The sequence below is a fragment of the Loxodonta africana genome, chromosome 3, assembly GCF_030014295.1.
Source record: "Loxodonta africana isolate mLoxAfr1 chromosome 3, mLoxAfr1.hap2, whole genome shotgun sequence".
In the NCBI taxonomy this organism is placed as follows: domain Eukaryota; kingdom Metazoa; phylum Chordata; class Mammalia; order Proboscidea; family Elephantidae; genus Loxodonta; species Loxodonta africana.
The window spans coordinates 135,134,485-135,144,788 of NC_087344.1; positions in this window are offsets into that span (position 1 = coordinate 135,134,485).

Consider the following 10,304-nt stretch of genomic DNA (forward strand, 5'->3'; position numbering starts at 1 on the left):
AAATAACATGTGTGTTTGCAAATTTATGGTTAGAAATAAGGAAAACATCTTACCTGAATAAATGACTCAAATCTTGAGTATATAGAGAATTTTTAGAAATCGATAATAAAGAGCCAAGCTAATTAAAAGTGGGTAAGATACTTGAGTAGGCTTTCTTCATGAAAGGAGATTTCTTAACGGCCAAAAGACACAAGAAAGTATATTCAACATCATAACTCGTTATGGAAACACAAGTTAAAAGCTCAAGGATGAACAACTGCCGCCTTTGCCATGAGACTGGAAGACCTGGATGGTGTTGGGTTATCATTACTGAATTTTTATCCAGGATTCTATAGAGGAATCCTGATCAAAAGGGGGGAAATGCAGAACAAAATTTCAAATTCTCATGGACTCTAGCTTTTGTAGAGCCATGGAGGGTGGATGAACCCCTGAAGCTATTGCCCTGAGATAATCTTTAAACCTTAAACCAAAAACACTCCCTGAAGTCCTCTTAGAACCAAATAATACTTTAGCTTAACTAGTAAAAAATATCTGCCTTGAGCATTATGTTCTTTTTTTTAAAAAATAATATTCTATTGTGTTTTCAGTTAAAATTTATACAGCAAATTAAGCTCCCATTTAAAAAATTCTACATGATTTGTTCAGTAACAGTGGTTACATTTTACACAGCATGTCAACTTTCTCATTATTTCCATCGGGTTGTTCAGTTTCCAGTAATCTGATTTCCCTGCCCCCTTGCCTTATCGTCTTTGCTTTAGAGTAAGTGTAGACCTTTTGGACTCTAGAGTAAGTGTTGACATTTTGGACTCATACAGATGATGTATTTTTATTTTTTAAGGAGTATGGTATGCACAGGTGATATTGTTCATTTTATGAGCCAATGTATTATTAACTAGACAATGACCTCATGGAATAGTTTTGTTTCATGGTTTAAGAGTACCTCAGGGCAATAATCATGGGAGTCCAGTAAGTGTGGACTTTTTAAGAACTTGAGTTCTGTTCCACATTTTGCTCCCATTCTATCAGAATCCATCAGTTGTGCTCCTGATCAGAACTGTCAGTAGTGGTAGCTAGCTACCATCTAGTTCCTCTGGTCTCAGGGTGGATGAGGTCTTAGTTTATGTAGACTACTAGTCCTGTGGACTGGTTTCTTCTCTGAGCTTTGGTTTCCTTTACTCTCTTTTGCTCCACATGTATAGAGAACAATAGTGGTATGTTAGATGGCTGCTCTCAAGCTTTTAAGACCCCAGACGCTACTCACCAAACTAGGACGTAGAACAAAAACTTAAGGTACTATATTATGCCAATTGACTGAGTTGTTCCACAAGACTATATGGTCCTAAGCCTTCAGACCCCATAAACCAATCCCACGAGGTGTTTAATAAGTACCCGTGTTTGTGCCACCTATGTGCTTTATTGTATATATGAATATGGATGGATGCATACACTTACATATATATATATATATACACCTGCATATACCAAAAACAAAAAAACTATTGCCATCGAGTCAATTAGGACTCAAAGGAACCCTATAGGACAGAGTACAAACTGCCCCATTGGGTTTCCAAGGAATGGCTGGTGGATTCGAACTGCCAACTCTTTGGTTAGCAACTGAATGCTTAATCACTGCACCACCAGAGCTCCTGCACCTGTTTAGCTGTGTATACGCTCAACAACAACCAAATAAAATTTAAAAATCACCTAGAATGAAACAAACAAAAAACCTCAATGAAATAGCATTACACACCCACCAGCATAGGCAACATTTAAAAGACAGAGAACAAAATAGTCCTGCCAAGATGTGGCGTAAGTTACTGCTGATTAGAATTCCCTTCTAGAAAACTGTTTGGCACCTTCTGGTGAATTGAAACTTGCACCTATCCCACTACCCAGCCATTCCAGTACTTGGTATAAGAGTATTGAATAAAAATGCAATGTATCAAAATTTGTGAGGAACAGCTAAAGCAGTGCTGGGAGGGAATTTCATGGCACTAAATGCTTATATTTGAAAAGAGTCTCAAGTCAATAACCTTAAGCTGCCACCTCAAGAATCAAGAAGAGTAAAATTAACCCAATGCAAACGCAGCGGGAAATAAAGATAAGAGCAGAAGCCAATGACATAAAAAAGCAAAAAAAAAAAAAACAACAGAGAAAACCAATGGAACAAACACTAGTTTTCTGAAAAGATCCATAAACTTGACAAAGAAAAGAGAGAAGATACAAATCACCAGTGTCAGGAATGAAACGGGATATCACATATCCCTGACTTGGAGCTGATGAAGCCGGCAAACTGGAATACAAAAAAAGTTCCAACAAAATCCTGTCCTATCTAAGAGTAGGAAAAGGACAGCTTAGCAAGACAGAAAACTTTTAGGCAATAACCACTCTCCTCCAGCCAACGGCCACAGAGAACATTAGTTTCATTGTGTAGCATAATGAGGCAGAAGAAACGTAGAGAAGACATGAAAGAGAGAAAAGCAGGAGGACCTGTCTATCTGTCCAAGAACAAATCAGCAACATACTGTAAAGGTTTTTACCTCAATAATATTAAAGGAAACAGAGAGGTTGCCAGGAGCTTGTGGCGCACCGTGATCGTATAGCGGTTAGTACTCTGCATTTTGGCTGTAGCAAGTTTTCAGTTCGAATCCAAGTCACGGCAATGTCTGGTGTCTACCGTGGCTGAGCCTGGCTTATCTTTTCCTTTCACTTGTTCATTTCTGTGCTGGCTGCGCCCATTACCTGAGGCCACAGAGGTTGCCTTAGTGCTGCCTTCCGCCAGCAATCCGCTGTCCCAAGAGGGGAAGGAAACCCTACAGTGCACACACCTGCATCGTGGTCATCTGGAAACCCCGGACTTGCCTAATGTCTGAGCATGTGCACAAACTATCCCAAAAGGTGAAGGCTGTCCATAGTTTCCACTAATGAAATGTGTAGTCATAACCCCCCACCTTTTTTTTTTTGGTCGAGTTTTTTCAAATATCAGTGTGGACCTTACAGACAAAAATAGAAATAAGAATTCCCACTGCAACAGGAAATTTTGCAATAAAAAGTAATAAATACAAGAAAATCTAAACTTGATGCCGTCAAAGTCTCCCCTTTTTTATAACAGTAAATTATTGAAGTATAATTCACATAGAGTAAAATGCACAAATCTTATGTACACAGTCTGATGAGTCTTGACAAACATAACCATCACCTAGATCAAGTTACAGGTTTCCATCAACCCACAAAGATCTTTTGAACACTTTTCCAGTCAATCTTTAACTCACGCTCACTTCGGCAATCACCATTCTGTTTTCTATCTCCATAGTTTTGACTATTATTGAAATTTACATAAATGACTATACTTTTTTGTGATTGTCTTTTTTTTTTAATTGAACCTAAATTTTTTTTTTCAATGTTTCTGAGATATATCCATGTTGCTGCATGCAAGTGTGTGTATTATTTTGGTGTTATTGGTGAGTGTAATTTCAATGTGTGAATAAAAGACAGTTGATGAACAATTGGGTCATTTCTAGTTTTGGCTATTGTGAATAAGGGTGCTATGGAGATTCTTGTACAAGTCTTTTTGTGGATATGTGCATTCATTTCTTTTGGGTATGTACCTATTAGTGGAATCGCTGGGTTTTGGAGTCTTCCAGATTGGTTGTGCTATATTTACCGCTTTAATAGCAACAAGAGCTACCGTTGATGCACATTCTTGTCAGCACTTGGTGTTCCCTGTTTTTTATGTTTTGCCCATTCTGATGGGTGTAGGATGGCATACCATGGTGTCATGGATTGAATTGTGTCCCCAAAAATAAATGTGTATCAACTTGGTTAGGCCATGATTCCCAGTATTGTGTGGTTGTTCTCAATTTTGTGATTGTAATTTTATGTTAAGAGAATTAGGGTGGGATTGTAAAACCATCCTTACTCGGGTCACCACCCGACCCAAGGTAAAGAGAGTTTCCCCGGGTTGTGGCCTGCACCACCTCTTATCTCTCAAGAGATAAAAGGGAACGGAAGGAAGCAGACAGTTGGGGAACTCATCCCACCAAGAAAGTAGCACCAGGAGCACAGCGCGTCCTTTGGACACAGGGTCCCTTTCCCTGAGAAGCTCCTCAACCAGGGGAAGATTAAGGACAAGAACCTTCCTCCAGAGCCGACAGAGAGAGAGAGAAAGCCTTTTACTGGAGCCAATACCCTGAATTTGGACTTGCAGCCTGCTAGATTGTGAGAAAATAAATTTCTCTTTGTTAAAGCCATCCACTTGTGGTATTTCTTTTATGGCAGTACTTGATGACTAAGACACATGGTGACTTAAATTTTTGTCTCCATTATGAGTGATGCTGTTGAAGGTTTTTTCTTATGCCTTTTGGGTATTAAAAAATCTTCTTTTGTGAAGAGAGCCTCTTCAATTTTAATTGGCTTAACTTTTTTTTAACTTTTAAAATAAATATTTTATCTTAGGTTACATTTATACATATAGAAAAGTGGAGACAGTAGCACTGAACTTTCACATACATTTCACAACCAGTTTCCCCTATTACTAATATCTTAGCACATTTGATGCAATTAATGAACCAATATTGATACATTCTTATTAACTGAAGTACATATTTTATTCAGGTATCCTTAGCTTTTGCTTGATATCCTTTTTCTCTTCCAGGACATCATTATATTTAATTGTCATGTCTCCTTAAGCTCCCCTTAACTGTGACAATTCCTCAAACTTCCCTTGTGTGTGATGGTTTGACAATTCTAAGGAGTTCTGGTCAGGTATTTTGAAGAATGTCCCTCAATTAAGATTTGTGTGATGTTTTTCTCATGATTAGACTGGGGGTATGTGTTTGGGAAGGTAAAACGCTATTCCATCACATCATATCAACGTGATTTACCACTGTCGATGTTAATTTTGGTCATCTGTTTGAGGTAGTGTTCCTCAGGTCTTTGTTCTAAAGGTGCTCTTCTTTCTTTGGAAGGAAGTCACTATAAGTAGCCACATTTAAGTAGTGGGTTTTGTGCTACACCTCCTTGAGCCCAGAGTACCTAAATTATTTGGCATTCTTCTGCAAGAGATGTTAGTCTATTCTTATGCCAATGAGGGGCATTTATATTTATTTAGTCAATCCTTTGTTTATGTTAATAAGAACTTGTGAATGTGTATTTTATACTTTGGTTAATCTAATACTAAAAAACCAAAACCAAACCCAGTGCCGTCGAGTCGATTCCGACTCATAGCAACCCTACAGGACAGAGTAGAACTGCCCCATAGAGTTTCCATGGAGCGCCTGGAGGATTCGAACTGCCGACCCTTTGGTTAGCAGCCATAGCACTTAACCACTACGCCACCAGGGTTTCCAATCTAATACTACTGTATTTATATTGTTGCTAAAATTATTTTAGTTTGGCCATTGGGAGCTCTTTCAATCAACTCCTGTGTCCCTTTGACCTACCCTCATCATTTTGGTTTTTTTAAAGGAGTCCCTGGTTGGTGCAAAGAGCTAAGTGTTCAACTGGGCAGTTTAAGTCCAGCCAGAGGCATCTCAGAAGACAGATGATCTGCTTCTCAAAGGTCACAACCTTGAAAACCCTACATAGCAGTTCTACTCTGCACACACGAGGCTGCCATGAGTCGTAATCGACTCCACAGCAACTAAAGCATACCTTTCTTAAAGTCATTATTTGTATTTACTCCAGTTAAAAGCCTAGTTTACATTTCTACCTCCAGACATAAGCTGACAGTTTTAATAAATGCACTCATGATATGTGGTGCACAGATCCAGGCAGAGTCTCACTGCTTCTGCCCACCCTTCTCTTCTGCTTTGTCTCTATACGTTCTTATTTCTGTCTAGATCAGGGCCACTGCAGATGCCAGCGCTTTGCTCAGCTTCGCTCCTCCTTGGATGCCCCACTGCTCTCTGGCATCAGATGACTCTGCTGAGGGCAGCTGAGCACACAAAGCTGGTGTAGTTGAAGATAACAGGCTCTCGATTCATCCAGGCTCTGGTCTAAGGGTCCTACTGACTGCGTCTGATTATTACCCACAATCCTCAGCCCTCTCTGACCCCTAAGGCCATAGTCTCTAACACCGTTACAACCACTAGGTGTCTGTACCACCTCAAAGCTACTCTCTTTCCTGGAGGCTCAGTTGCTTGATTCCCCACAGTGTGGCGAGCAGAGTGCCTAGTCCAAGGCCCAGCATGCGAATCACAGAGTAACAGTGACGTTATTATTCTTTGCATGGGCTCCTTGCATCTCCCTGGAGAACAGGCAAATGTGACAAGAACATTATTTCTAAGTTTCATAATACTGTAACACAGCAGAACTTACTTCCCAGCTTGTAAGACATGCTGCAAGGGTGGTTATTGCACCTCAGGTCAAGCACTAATTCCTTTAGGATCACATCCTGGTCCCCTAGGCTGCCAAACTACTGTATAGGCAAACTCTTGAACACTTTTGATTCCAGTATCACTACCCGGTTCTCCACACTTCCTCATTGACAGCAGGGTTGCTCCTGGCTGCTGGATGTCAGTGTAGACCAGATTTGCCTATGGAATAACAAGTCCAGCAGAAGTAGAAAAAGGGTTGCTGCTCTGGTCTGGTACGCACAATAAAAACTTGTGCAGTGGCACCCAGAGGCAGTAAATGAACTGTGGCGGAAAGAATAGGAACCACACATTGACCAGGAATTAAAATTGGGTGTTCCTGTACTACCGCTGAACCACTAGTGTTCCAAATTCAACGTTGCCTCCATATCTCATAACAATCCCAATAGCCTTGTTTTTCCCTGAACTGACATCCTTGAGTGACTAAAGAGGAGTGGTAAAGGGAAGAAATCCTGGAGTGACTTTTCACTTCCTTGCTTTTTTGTAGGTCTCTGTAGCACATAATAGTTTAAAAACAGGACCTTTTTTTTTTTCATTGTGTCTTAAGTGAAAGTTCACAATTCAAATTAGTTTCTCATACAAAAACTTACATGTATATGGTTATATGACCCTAGTTGCTCTCCCTACAATGTGACAGCACACTCCTCTCCACCCTGTGTTTCCTGTGTCAGTTAACACAGCTCCCCAAAACAGGGAGCTTTCAATCTTTGGTCTTTTCCAGGGACTCAAAAAAGACTTCATAGAAGAGAAGCTCAAGAATCACCTAGACCTCCTGGAGTACCTCGGACACATCCCTAAACATCCAGCCTCCTGAACCTGTCTGGGAAAGAACTGGAACCCATCTTAAGGTTGGAAGGAAAGCGATGGGAGGCACCAAGCAATCAGAGGGCAAAGAGGTTGCATCAGCCAGTGAATAAATGACGTTCTCTTAGGTTCATGCAGATTTAGGACCAGAGACAAGGGACTCAATGATTTCTGATGTTTCCGTACTGAGGCTTGTTATGGATTGAATTGTGTACCTAAAAGATACGTGGTGTAAAGCCTAACCCCTATACTTGTGTTTGTAATTCCACTTGGGAATAGGGTTTTATTTGTTATGTTAATGAGGTGGAATCGGTATAGGTTGCGTCTTAAGCCAATCAATTTTGAGATCTAAAAAGAGCAGATTAGGCATAAAAGCAAGGAAGCACATATGGAGAAAGATTGATGCCACTCGGAGATTACCAAGGAAGCAAGGAAGAGAAGCTGAAAGAGACAAAGATTTTTTCCCAGGGCTGATAGGGCCTTCTCCCAGAACCGGGGCCCTAAATTTGGACTTCTAGCCTCTGAAACTATGAGAAAATAAGTTGCTGTCCGTGAACACCTTCTCCTTGTGGTATTCCTGATACAGGAGCACTAGGAAACTAAGACAAGGCGTATTGCCCAGCTGGAGCTCTGGTGACGCACTGGTTAAGAGCTTGGGTGGTAACCAATTCCGCAATTTGAATCCACCAGCTGCTCCTTGGAAACCCTACGGGGCAGCTCTACTCTGTCCTAAAGAATTGCTCTGGTATGAGTCAGAATGCGATGGCAACGGGTATTATCCAGTTGGAAAGAACCAATTTCTGAATTAGCCTCTTTCAAATCAAATCATTTTATTTGAATGCAATAACTTTAGAGTGTTGCCTGAAACCCTGTGTCCTGGGCATCTTTTATAGGTCTTAGCTATTTCTTCCAAAGAGAACACTGTTTAAACCTATTTTAGAACTGCTTTTTCCAAGTCCTGCCGGAGTCGTTTTCTGAATAGCCATAGCACCGTCAGTAGGAAAAGTGTCCCCAGAGAAGCATTGGTGATTCAGTGGTACAATTCTTGCCTCCCATACAGGAGACTTGGATTCTACTCCCAGCCAACGCAAAGCTTCCTCCCTGCCCCTGCCCCTGCCCCACTCCCTCCTTCATGTGCCCAAAACAGTTCCATTTCCTGCTCTGCTGGATTACCCATTGCACGGGCAGCACAGGTCATTTTGCCCTCTGGCTCAGGAACGGGAAAGGAAGGAAAATGCGAACTATACATCTGGTGTTATTTCTAGAGCAGAAGACTTTAAGAAGTCAATGTGAACTGCCACTTTGGGTCCATCTGAACTGGGACCTGCGGTGATCCTGCAGGGTTTAGTACTGGGCATGCAGGGCAGCAATCACATGGCCAGACCCAGTCTTTGAAATGACAATTGAGGTGAGTGAGTCTCTGGGGTTTTATGTACTTGAAATTCAAACCATTGTTACTTTTATATCTTCTCTTCACTAATCCCTGGAATCTAAAGTGTCATTTGGTCATTGATTCAAGTCCTAGAACTTGAACTGACCACTGGGCCATGTCTCACTATGGAGTGGAGAACAAGAAATGAAATTCCTGAAAGCAGAGAAGCTGTGCGCTGGGCAGATACCCCTGTGGGGGAGGCCTTTGGTGCCCAAAGAAGAGGGAGGCTTGTGGCAGAGGAAATTCTCAAGATGAGGTGAGCTGTGCGGAGGGGCCCGAGATCTTCCTTCCTGAAGCTCTGCTGCTCTTGGTAAAATTAAGGACAAAAAGGAGGTGTAAGTGGAGAACAACATGTACAGGAAAATCACTTTTCTCACCCCTGTTTGTTTTACACTCCACCGGGTAAATCTGCACGTCAGGGTATCGTTTTTAATGCTTATGGTTAAGCAGCATTAGGAGGAGGCCATGGCAATCCTTGGCTCTGGGGGTTTGAAGCAGGAGATTCTGGAAAAGGAATACCTGGGGCCATGTGGTTTGTCCACAACTTTTTCATCAACTCTTTTCTTCAGCAAAGCTTGTATGGTCCCCAGATATTATATCAGAGCTACTACATTGGTGGTTTCAGTGAACCTGATTCTTTCTTGAAGGGGCAAGAAGTGATTGACCCAGGCCGTTGGAGTGAGATTTAAGCACAGAACTTCAAATGCTTTTCTCCATCTTGTCCTATGTCCACTACCTCTGCACCTGACCTTTCACGCAGTGGTTCAAAATAGCCCGTAGTCTCTTTGTTGTTGTAGTTGTAGTTGTAGTTGAGGGGTGCTGTGGAGACGATCTCGACTCATGGCAACCCCAAATGGCAGAGTAGAACTGCCCATAGGGTTTCCTAGGTTATAATCTTTATGGAATGAGCCTTGGTGATACAGTAGTTAAGTGCTTGGCTGCTAACCAAAAGGTCAGCAGTTGGAACCCTCCAGCCGCTCCTTAGAAGTAAGACGTGGCCTTGGAAACCCTATGCGGGCAGTTCTACCCTGTGAGTCAGAAGAAAGTCTTTGTGGAACGGGTTTAGTTCTCCTTTAATCTTTACGGGAGCAGACCACTGACCAGTTAAGCAGCCGAGCACTTAACCGTTGCACCACCAGGGCTTCTTTGCAGTCTCTCAAAAAGTTTACAATTCTTTATACTTCCTGGAAATAATATTTCCCTCTTGATCCTATAATTCCTCCAGGGTTGATTTTGGGAGAGCTTAAAAAAAAAAAATTTTTTTTTTTTTTTTATCAGCATCCCAGACTAGTTCAACATCCTGAATTATTTGAATTTCCCAAACTTTAATCAGCATCCCAGACTAGTTCAACATCCGGAATTATTTGAATTTCCCAAACTGGAATAAATATCACATACAAAAAAAAAAAAACCTGTTGCCACCGAGAGGATTCTGACTCATAGTGGCCCTTTAGGACACGGTAGAACTACCCCAGAGAGTTTCCAAGGAGCACCTGGTAGGTTCGAACTACCAACCTTTTGATTAACCGCTGCACCAGCATAGTCATTTGACATAATGTTCAGTTTTAATTTTTTTAATTAAATTTTTTATTAAAAAAATTTTTCATTAAAAAATTTTTCATTTTTGATGGATGAAAGAATAAACAAAATGTGGTATATACATACAGTGAAATACTACTCAGCCAAAAGAGAAA